The sequence below is a fragment of the Poromitra crassiceps genome (genome assembly GCF_964638095.1).
Source record: "Poromitra crassiceps genome assembly, chromosome: 15".
In the NCBI taxonomy this organism is placed as follows: Eukaryota; Metazoa; Chordata; class Actinopteri; order Beryciformes; family Melamphaidae; genus Poromitra; species Poromitra crassiceps.
The window spans coordinates 21,267,030-21,277,315 of NC_139634.1; the positions used below are offsets into that span (position 1 = coordinate 21,267,030).

The 10,286-nt window shown below is 45.6% G+C and overlaps 1 pseudogene across 1 annotated transcript; it reads right to left on the reverse strand.

Annotated features, from left to right (window-relative positions):
* Positions 1-4,652: 4,652 nt before the first annotated feature.
* LOC310790118 (succinate--CoA ligase [ADP-forming] subunit beta, mitochondrial pseudogene) lies at positions 4,653-6,014 on the reverse strand (annotated as a pseudogene). Its single transcript has one exon. The product of its transcript is annotated as a succinate--CoA ligase [ADP-forming] subunit beta, mitochondrial pseudogene (transcript).
* Positions 6,015-10,286: the final 4,272 nt, after the last annotated feature.

Consider the following 10,286-nt stretch of genomic DNA (forward strand, 5'->3'; position numbering starts at 1 on the left):
GCTGACAGGAGAGCAGGTGGTGACATGAAAGTTAGTGAGAAAAGGAGAAGATACTGAATAATGACATCACAACAGTATAATCCTAATGTTGATTTAAAATGAGATATTCCTTTAAATACGGCTAAAAAAGGTTAAAAAAAAAAACACTCAGGGGGCCCTGCAGAGATGAATAGCCCAGGGGCCCATGAAGTGTAAAATCGGCCCTGACAGTAACAAACAGATTTCGTGTTACAGCAGAGCAGGTGGGTACAGTAACAAACAGATTTCGTGTTACAGCAGAGCAGGTGGGTACAGTAACAAACAGATTTTGTGTTACAACAGAGCAGGTGGGTACAGTAACAAACAGATTTCGTGTTACAGCAGAGCAGGTGGATACAGTAACAAACAGATTTCGTGTTACAGCAGAGCAGGTGGGTACAGTAACAAACAGATTTCGTGTTACAGCAGAGCAGGTGGGTACAGTAACAAACAGATTTCGTGTTACAGCAGAGCAGGTGGATACAGTAACAAACAGATTTAGTGTTACAGCAGAGCAGGTGGATACAGTAACAAACAGATTTAGTGTTACAGCAGAGCAGGTGGGTACAGTAACAAACAGATTTAGTGTTACAGCAGAGCAGGTGGGTACAGTAACAAACAGATTTCGTGTTACAGCAGAGCAGGTGGGTACAGTAACAAACATGTGGATTGGGTAAAAAGCTTTAAAGACAGGGGTCTTCACAGTCACTGAACACAGTAAATTGGTTTGCTTGTGCGTACTACAACTTTAGACACTGTAAATGTCCCTATCATCCCAGATAGATCATTGGTTATTTGGCCTAAATATTTAGTATTACTACACACTTTAAAGCCAGACGGGAAGAAATAAGCAACATACTAATTTTCTGTCTTCTTCTGACAATCATAATAGATGGAAACAGAAACATTCCTCTGCGTATTAGAGCAAAAGTGTTTGGGGGCACATCTTCAACTGAAACGCTGTTGTGTCTGACGCATGTTAGTCTGACTCAATGGAAGCAGGCTGCAGGTCGAAGCTCTGCCATTGGCTCCGACTATTTTGTCACACATGTTACATGTGTGACAGAAACTGAACCCTGTCACCTCCTTCTCACCAGTCCAAGCAGTGGACAGTGACACATAATCAGCCTATAAACGACCATGTCATCCTTCAGCTCCAGTAGAACATTACATCATCATAAACTGGACGTGAAAGCTTTTCAGACAGCCATGAGACATAAGACACTCAGACAGTGTTCTCATCAATAGTAATGTGAATTTCCTGTATTGTAAATCTTTCGAAGGGGGAACTGCCGTAGACTATTTATATTCAACTCAATTAAGATTATTTGCAAAAGTTGAAATATGGTTTTATTACAGAAATCACATCATCTAGGGCTGGCGCTGCAAGGCTAACAACAACCCTGCTGCCTGGCCTGGCAATCCTTAATGACCCTGGACAGGAAGTGAAGTTTCGGAAGCAAGCCTTGCAGTAATTACATTTAGGTATCATCAGTCCCTGACTCCCCTCAGTGGCTCTGTCCCTTTGCCAAAGCCACATGGCAGCCATCAGTCCCCTCCATGGCTCTGTCCCTTTGTCAAAGCCACATGGCAGCCATCAGTCCCCTCTGTGGCTCTGTCCCTTTGCCAAAGCAACATGGCAGCCATCAGTCCCCTCTGTGGCTCTGTCCCTTTGCCAAAGCAACATGGCAGCCATCAGTCCCCTCTGTGGCTCTGTCCCTTTGCCAAAGCAACATGGCAGCCATCAGTCCCCTCAGTGGCTCTGTCCCTTTGTCAAAGCCACATGGCAGCCATCAGTCCTCTCAGTGGCTCTGTCCCTTTGTCAAAGCCACATGGCAGCCATCAGTCCCCTCAGTGGCTCTGTCCCTTTGTCAAAGCCACATGGCAGCCATCAGTCCCCTCAGTGGCTCTGTCCCTTTGTCAAAGCCACATGGCAGCCATCAGTCCTCTCAGTGGCTCTGTCCCTTTGCCAAAGCAACATGGCAGCCATCAGTCCCCTCAGTGGCTCTGTCCCTTTGTCAAAGCCACATGGCAGCCATCAGTCCCCTCAGTGGCTCTGTCCCTTTGTCAAAGCCACATGGCAGCCATCAGTCCCCTCAGTGGCTCTGTCCCTTTGTCAAAGCCACATGGCAGCCATCAGTCCTCTCAGTGGCTCTGTCCCTTTGTCAAAGCCACATGGCAGCCATCAGTCCCCTCAGTGGCTCTGTCCCTTTGCCAAAGCCACATGGCAGCCATCAGTTCCCTCAGTGGCTCTGTCCCGGTCACGGCTTACAGCAGCAGCTTCAGGTTTCCAGGCTAAATTAAACTGCTGCCTACCACCCAGTGACTCTGCTCTGACCTGAGAGAAGGCTCACTCCCTCCATCTACTGAGCACCCAGAGACTCAGACTCAGAGATATATGCATGTATGTATGTATGTATGTATGTATGTATATATATATATATATATATATATATATGTATATATACTGTATATATAGTATAATATGTGTATGTGTCTCAATGACAATATAGGGAGCTGAGAGGAGACCCCGGTGCAGACTGAGGGCTAGGTGGAGAGATGAGAGGAGACCACGGTGCAGACCAAGGGCAGACTCTATGTGGAGAGATATTATCTCAACACTGGCCTAATGTGGTCAGTGAGTCCTCTGCTGGAACAGCTACGTGACCCATCTCCGGATAATGGATGGATGGACAATATTAGTCCAAATATCAGCAAACTGAAGGCTAACCCGACTCTTATGTCCAAAGTGAGTAGTTCCTCACTGACCCAGATCCACTAAAACATACTGGTGTTCTACAGTGTAGCTCTAAAGCTGCAGGCCTCTTTTGGATCTTCATCCATAATTTGGGAACACGTAGGAACAGATCCACTGACTGTCACCCACACCAGGCTGTGGGTTTCTGTTTGTGGAGGTGAGGTTAGCTGCACTATTACACAATCTACGCATAACCTGCCAAAAGTTACACCGCAGAACTTAGCTATTATTACCTTCACATACATACACACATTACAGGGCATATCTGTGCTGTTTTCATGTGATCCATTAGCTACTGTATGTTATTTGTTGTGAATGTTGAATGTTTATTCATTATTGTTTCTTTGGTTATATGAATGTACCTTACACTGCTGATGTTAACTTGACAAAAAATTGTTATATTAGTTTTACCATACATAAAAAAGGACATTTACCATACAGGGACATTTTCTGTGAGCAGTTTGGCAAAACACCGATATTGTCTTATTTGTATTAATAATAACCCATGTGTTGAAAATGACACATTCTTATTCATGCTTATTCATATAACTACTCTTATCATGTATAGAGTACTTATGACCAGTGTTGTAGCACTAAATAAACAGAAGGGTAAACAATCTCCAATCATTGATCATCTTAATGCAAACAACCATCAACATAAACAAAAATGAATTATATTTTCAAAAAAGCACTACTAATGATTACTTCCCTTACAAAGCATTAGCTATTTCTTTCTTTCAAAGACTCCATCATCATATAACACATACCTATATGATCTATAGAACACATAACACATACAACACACGTATAACACATACTGTACCTATGATGTATAGCCTACTTTCAGTTTACATCTTCAAGTTTCATAGTCTAGATAGGTGGTAAATTCTACTCCACAAATAAAACAAGAGCTCACTGAATGTGGGTTCACATTCCACTACTTCCCTGCTTCTAACCAAACCCATGCAACACACTGTATAGTACTGTACTACAGCATAACATGCATTGCACAGATGTTCTAGTAATGCAGTGGACCATGGTGACCTCCAGCACACGGTTCCGGGCTTTATGTGTGTATATCACCAGTCGTCATCCCACCTGCTCGGCAGAGGCATAACACTATAGTGTATAGTAAATAAGTATAGTAAATAAGTCATTCAGCTTATTTACCATGATCCAAAGTAGGTGTGGGAATCGCAGAGTAACTCATGATATAATACTATCACGATACGTTGCCACGGATAACAATGATTCAACAATACTCGATATACACACACACACACACACACACACACACACACACACACACACACGCACGCACGCACGCACGCACGCACGCAGGCACGCACGCACGCACAGACAGACAGACAGACTGCAACTTGTCCATGTGTAACATCATTCAAATATAAAATAGCCATAAAGTGGCAAAAGGCAGAATTTCCAGAAAGCAGACCAGGTCCGTAGTTAAAATGATTAAAGGAATGATACGACCATGCCTCACTAAAATCTTTTCAATCTGTGCAAATTAAGTTTACAAATCTTTATTACAAGAACAGACTTGATTAGAGTAATATAATAGATAGATAGATAGATAGATAGATAGATAGATAGATAGATACTGTAGATAGATAGATAAATAGATAGATAGAATATGGGATAAATCCCCCCATGGAGTCTAGTCACTGGTGGTGGTGGTGGCTGATGACTTTCCTGAGACTGATGAAGCTGATGGATCTGATGGATGTGTGAAGACCTGGGACGGGGTGCGTAATGACAGCAGCAGGAGTTTGGCAGCAGGCTGAAGTGGATAGAGACGTAAGCGAGGCAACTAACAACTCTTTGGGGGAGCGGGGGGGGCGGGGGGGTGCTATTGTGGTCAAAGGTTGAGTGTGATGTCCACTTGAGCTTCCTTAGCCAGAGAGACGATTTCAGAAAGCTTTACAACCATTGTGGCGGCCTGGTCCAGGTCATCACAGGCCAGGATCTTGAGCGGACTGGTGGCGATCAGAGCTTTGGCCTCGTCCACACTCGTCCCTTGTAACCGCACTACGATGGGGATCTTCAAGTCCAGGTCTGTAACAGCCATGATGATGCCCTGGGCAATGACATCACACCTCATGATGCCTCCAAAGATGTTGACCAGGATGGCCTGCACGTTCCTGTCAGAGGTGATGAGCTTGAAGGCCTCGGTCACCTGCTGAGCCGTGGCTCCGCCTCCTACATCCAGGAAGTTGGCGGGCGTGCCGCCGTGCAGCTTGATGATGTCCATGGTGGCCATGGCCAGCCCGGCGCCATTCACCAGGCAGCCGATGCTCCCGTCCAGGCCGATGTAGTTGAGGCCGGCCTCGGCGGCCTGCCGGTCTCGGGGATCCTCCTGGGTCCAGTCCTGCATATGGAACAACTCCTGCTGCCGGTACGCTGCGTTGGAGTCAAAGTTGATCTTGGCATCCATGCACATCACCATGCCAGAGGAGTCCTCCACCATGGGGTTGATCTCCAGCATGGAGGCGTCGTACTTGATGAAGACTTTGTAAAGTTTGACCATGTTCTCGGCCACCTCCTGCAGCAGCGCAGGGGGGAAGCCCATGCTCTGTGCCACCTTGAGAGCCTGCTCCATCTTGATCCCCTCCACGATGTCGATGGGTTCCTTGACAATGGCGTCCGGATTCTCCGCCGCTATGTCCTCGATGTTCACGCCCCCCTGGGAGCTGCCGATCAGCACGGGGCCCTGGTAGGACGTCTCCATGGTTATGGCAAAGTAGTACTCTCTACGTGGATACCTGCGCTCGCAGATGAACACCTGGTTGCAGATACGACCCGCCACCCCGGTCTGCTTAGTGTAAAGCTTCCGACCAATCATCTGGGACGAAATGTCACGCGCTTCCTCTGGCGAGTAAACAATCTTTACGCCTCCTTTCAGTCCGCCTTCGAACGAGCCCTTCCCTCTGCCTCCGGCCAGAACCTGAGCCTTCACCACCAGATCCTGAGAAGCGATCTGCTTGGCGATGGCGTACGCCTCATCGCAGGAGCTGGCCACCATGCCGGCCGGCACCGAGATGCCCGCCTCCTTCAGCAGACCGATGCTCATGTACTCGTGCAGGGAGAGATTCCTCTGCTGCTGCTGGGTCACATGGGCCCCCAACAGGCCTGAGGAGCCACCCAGAACCTTCAGCGTGCTTCTGGCCCCAGAGCTTCTCAGGCCAGCCGTCAAACGGCTGCAAATCAAGGACATCGACATGTCTCCCTCACGATCAGAGTTGGGATTCAAGAGTTTTCGAGCCACAGGTTTTCAAGATGTCAGCAGGAGATCTCTTCAGGAGACCGTGAAGACCACACGTAGCGCTCTCTACCACTTCAGATTCAGAGAGAAGTGTGTTGCGCCCTCCTCTGGGAACAACATGGAAGTACACATCACTGATGATGTCACAATGTCTATGACATCATCAGTGATGTCATAACTCCCTCCCTGCAGAGGCTATAAGTAGGACCGGTGCAACTAACGATATCCATACATGTAAGTGATGTCATCAGTAATCCATATCGTCGACGTGTTCGGATTGACAGCCTGAGCCTACATAACCCAACAATTGCTTAAATTTTATTGCTTTGCTTTATTGTTGTATTAGTTCCTTCCTGTTTTCATTCCATTAAACGGAAAACATGCCACGCCGTCAAAGCCCAGCTGGCGTGCATCTCCCTGAAAATGTGACTCGACGCAGCTGACGCAAACAGTGCAGATATATGTTGATGGGGAGATAACAGGACAGAGTCAAAGCTATAATAATGCATTGCATTCGCTCCAGTCCTTGGGCTAACTTCTAGTCATTGAAATCCTAGTGCAATCACACAATTTACTCATTTTACTCCCTGCGACCCTCTCGTCAAGCTGACGTTCGTGTAACCTATAGGTCTAGCTGCCGTTGGCAAGGCTCCAAGTCGAGGCTGATATTGTAGCATGTTTTCCGCATTAGTCTATCTCCCTGTTTCCCTTTTACTGCTGCAACAACCCAATTTCACCACAAGGGCATCAACACAGTTTCACTTCCTCTTATAATAGCACTGATTATGCATATTGCATGACAAAGCTCATGTGTCTCAATCAGCAGGTTGACTGACTCACATCACTGCCTTAGAAAATAACATTTGAACTGTCCAAACATTTCCTCCAATGTGAAAAGTGATAGCATTGCCCTGTTGTAGAAGAGTAAAATGGGACCAAATTCTGAGTACAAATTCTGAAATCTGTCCCGCCTGGAGAACTATGAGGAAAACCAACACTAATACCTACAATCCACCTTGTTAAATTTAAACAAACCACCCACTGCGTAATCCCAGCCTGCATTCAACACCTCCAGCCCCCCGCGGCTCTCTGCTGTGGACACATTTAGCATGGCAGCAGCAGCAGCAGCAGCAGCAGCAGCAGGACGGTATGTGTGGAAATCCACTGGTAAGCAATCATTACATAAGTCTGGGGTCTCCCCATTGATTCATAGGGGTGCACAAAAGTCTCTATCAAACAATAAGGTAACACTATGGGAATTGGTCTTGCTTCCAGTGTCCAAGCAAGTTAAAAGCACACAACAATCCATACACACAGACGCTGCTATAAAGGCATTATAGCCAGCAGCATAGCCACCAAACATCACTATAAAGAATTGCAGCAGGGCATCTACCATATGGATTCTATGATGAAATAAGAGAGTGTAAGAGTAGCAAAAACAAACAAACAAACAAAAAGATCAAGGACTTAATTACCCAGAAGTCATATAACAACAAACTACACGCTCCAGACTGTTGTTGCTGGTATGGCTGTTGAAAAAAATTATCTGGCAGCAGGTTTGGTTGTTGAGTCCAGTTTGTCTCTGGTTGGAACAGACAGTTTTGGATTCCACACTTATGTTTTATGAGTCTATCTCTGGTATAACAGAGCTATCCTCCATGTGCCACACTGAAGCCTGGGCCACTATTTTGTCTTCTAACAGTCGCATCACTGAGAAAAGCTGTTAATCATCCACCTCTAATTCTCCAACTCTCCTCAAGTTACGAAGATAACTCCTCAACTTGTGCGCTTGGGACCAATTTAGCCCGGACCCCCCCCCCCCTCCCCCACCCACTCAGCTTTGGCTGGTATGCTGCGTGTTACCACACACACACACACACACACACACACACACACACACACACACACACACACACACACACACACACACACACACACACACACACACACAGCTTTGGCTGGTATGCTGTGTGTTGCCTCACCCCACAGGCTATATAATTGACACACTCCCCCCCACACGCACTTTTAAAACCTAAACGGATGTAACAGATTTTTCATCCACTGTGACAGTTTAGAGCTGTGATCGCAGAGGGGTCTGAATGATCACACACACACACACACACACACACACACACACACACACACACACACACACACACACACACACACACACACACACACACACACACACACACACACACACACACACAGGCAGAAAGTTAGATAAGACTAAGACTGGGCACTTATAGACATATAGGTAGGTAGGTAGGTAGGTAGGTAGATGGATAGATAGATAGATAGATAGATAGATAGATAGATAGATAGATAGATAGATAGATAGATAGATACTGTAGATAGATAGATAATGTAGATAGATAGATAGATAGATAGATAGATAGATAGATAGATAGATAAAGAGATAGATAGACAGATAGATAGATAAAGATATAGATAGATAGAAAGATAGATAGACAGACAGACAGACAGACAGACAGACAGACAGACAGACAGACAGACAGACAGACAGATAGATAGATAGATACTGTAGATAGATAGATAGATAGATAAAGAGATAGATAGATAGACAGATAGAAAGATAGACAGACAGACAGACAGACAGACAGACAGACAGACAGACAGACAGACAGACAGACAGATAGATAGATAGATAGAGACAGACAGACAGACAGATAGATAGATAGATAGATAGATAGATAGATAGACAGACAGACAGATAAAGATATAGACAGACAGACAGACAGACAGACAGACAGACAGACAGACAGACAGACAGATAGATAGATAGATAGATAGATAGATAGATAGATAAAGATTAACCTATTAACCTATTAAGATGAATAGGTTAAGGCTGTGGCCTGGTACACACACAGACACATGACACAGCATATATATTTAGCTTGGGTCTGAAGACTCGCTGTAGACAGATCAGATCACAGCTGTCCTCTTCTTTCTGACTAAACTCTAGCACTATAAACTCTTTCCTGCAGGCATTAACAGCTGACAGTAACAGTGTGAGAACGTCCAACCCAACAGCAACTGAATAGCCACAATCGACAAGCTTTGCCTTTACTTGGTATTCTTCTTTACTGTTTCTTGAGCGCCGACCAAAACAAATGTCTTTTCTGCAAAGAGCTAGTATAAACCACACAGTCTTCTTCTCTTGAATTTCCACCCTAACCAAACGTTGTTGGTTGGACAATGTGAGTTTCGTGATTCTGGTGTTTAAATGATCTTCTTAATCCAGCCTTCATTTACTGCAGCAGTTCTCAACCTTTTTCATCTCAAGGACCCTCATTACATCCACATTAGAGCCACAGATGAGACTTTGTCCCTCTTGTTGGATATGATTTTGCCAAGAATTCCATGTCGTGTAGGAAGGAAGGTAGGTAGGTAGGTAGGTAGGTAAAGAGATAACAGTCATATGATCAGCATAATAAATCTTCTACATTCTCTGCAAACTTGTAAATGAAGTAATGCTGAAATGTAATTATTATAAACTTCATGGGGAGCCCCTGGAATCCCCTCAAGGACCCCTGGTGGTCCCGGGAAACCACGTTGAGAACCAGTGATTTAGTGAAACAGGCCATGCTACAACTTTCCTCCGACTCTACAGAGCTTCAACCCCAAGCGTTCCTCTCCTTACCTGTCTGGCCTCTTCCCAGCTGGATCCAAAACAAAACAACACACGTACTGATCCAACAAGTGGGAATGATCCAAATGTGCAATGCAAAAAACGCGGTGTGACTGTGTGACTGCCAGCCACGGCTTGGTGGCAGGACGTTCCCTGCTCCAGGCGAGCTGTCACACACACATGCACACACATGCACGCACACACACACACACACACACACACACACACACACACACACACACACACACACACACACACACACACACACAGTGTGTGTGTGGGTGGTGGTGGAATGGGGTTAGGGGGAATCTGAGGCAGGAATGGGAAGAGGGGCAGGAGGAGGGGTTGGGTTGGGGAGTAGCTGGCTGCTGATGGGGCAAATGTAGCAGCGAGGAGAGTGTGGTAACTCTGAAATGCCCCCTCACCCTTTCCCCAAACACAACTAATGCACAATTAGCCTACGGCACAATTCGCCAGTGTTGGGGGTAACTGATTACAAAGGTAACATATTACATGTAATATATTACTTTTAGCAGTAACTCAGTAATATAACTTATTACTTATAGGATTTCAGTAAT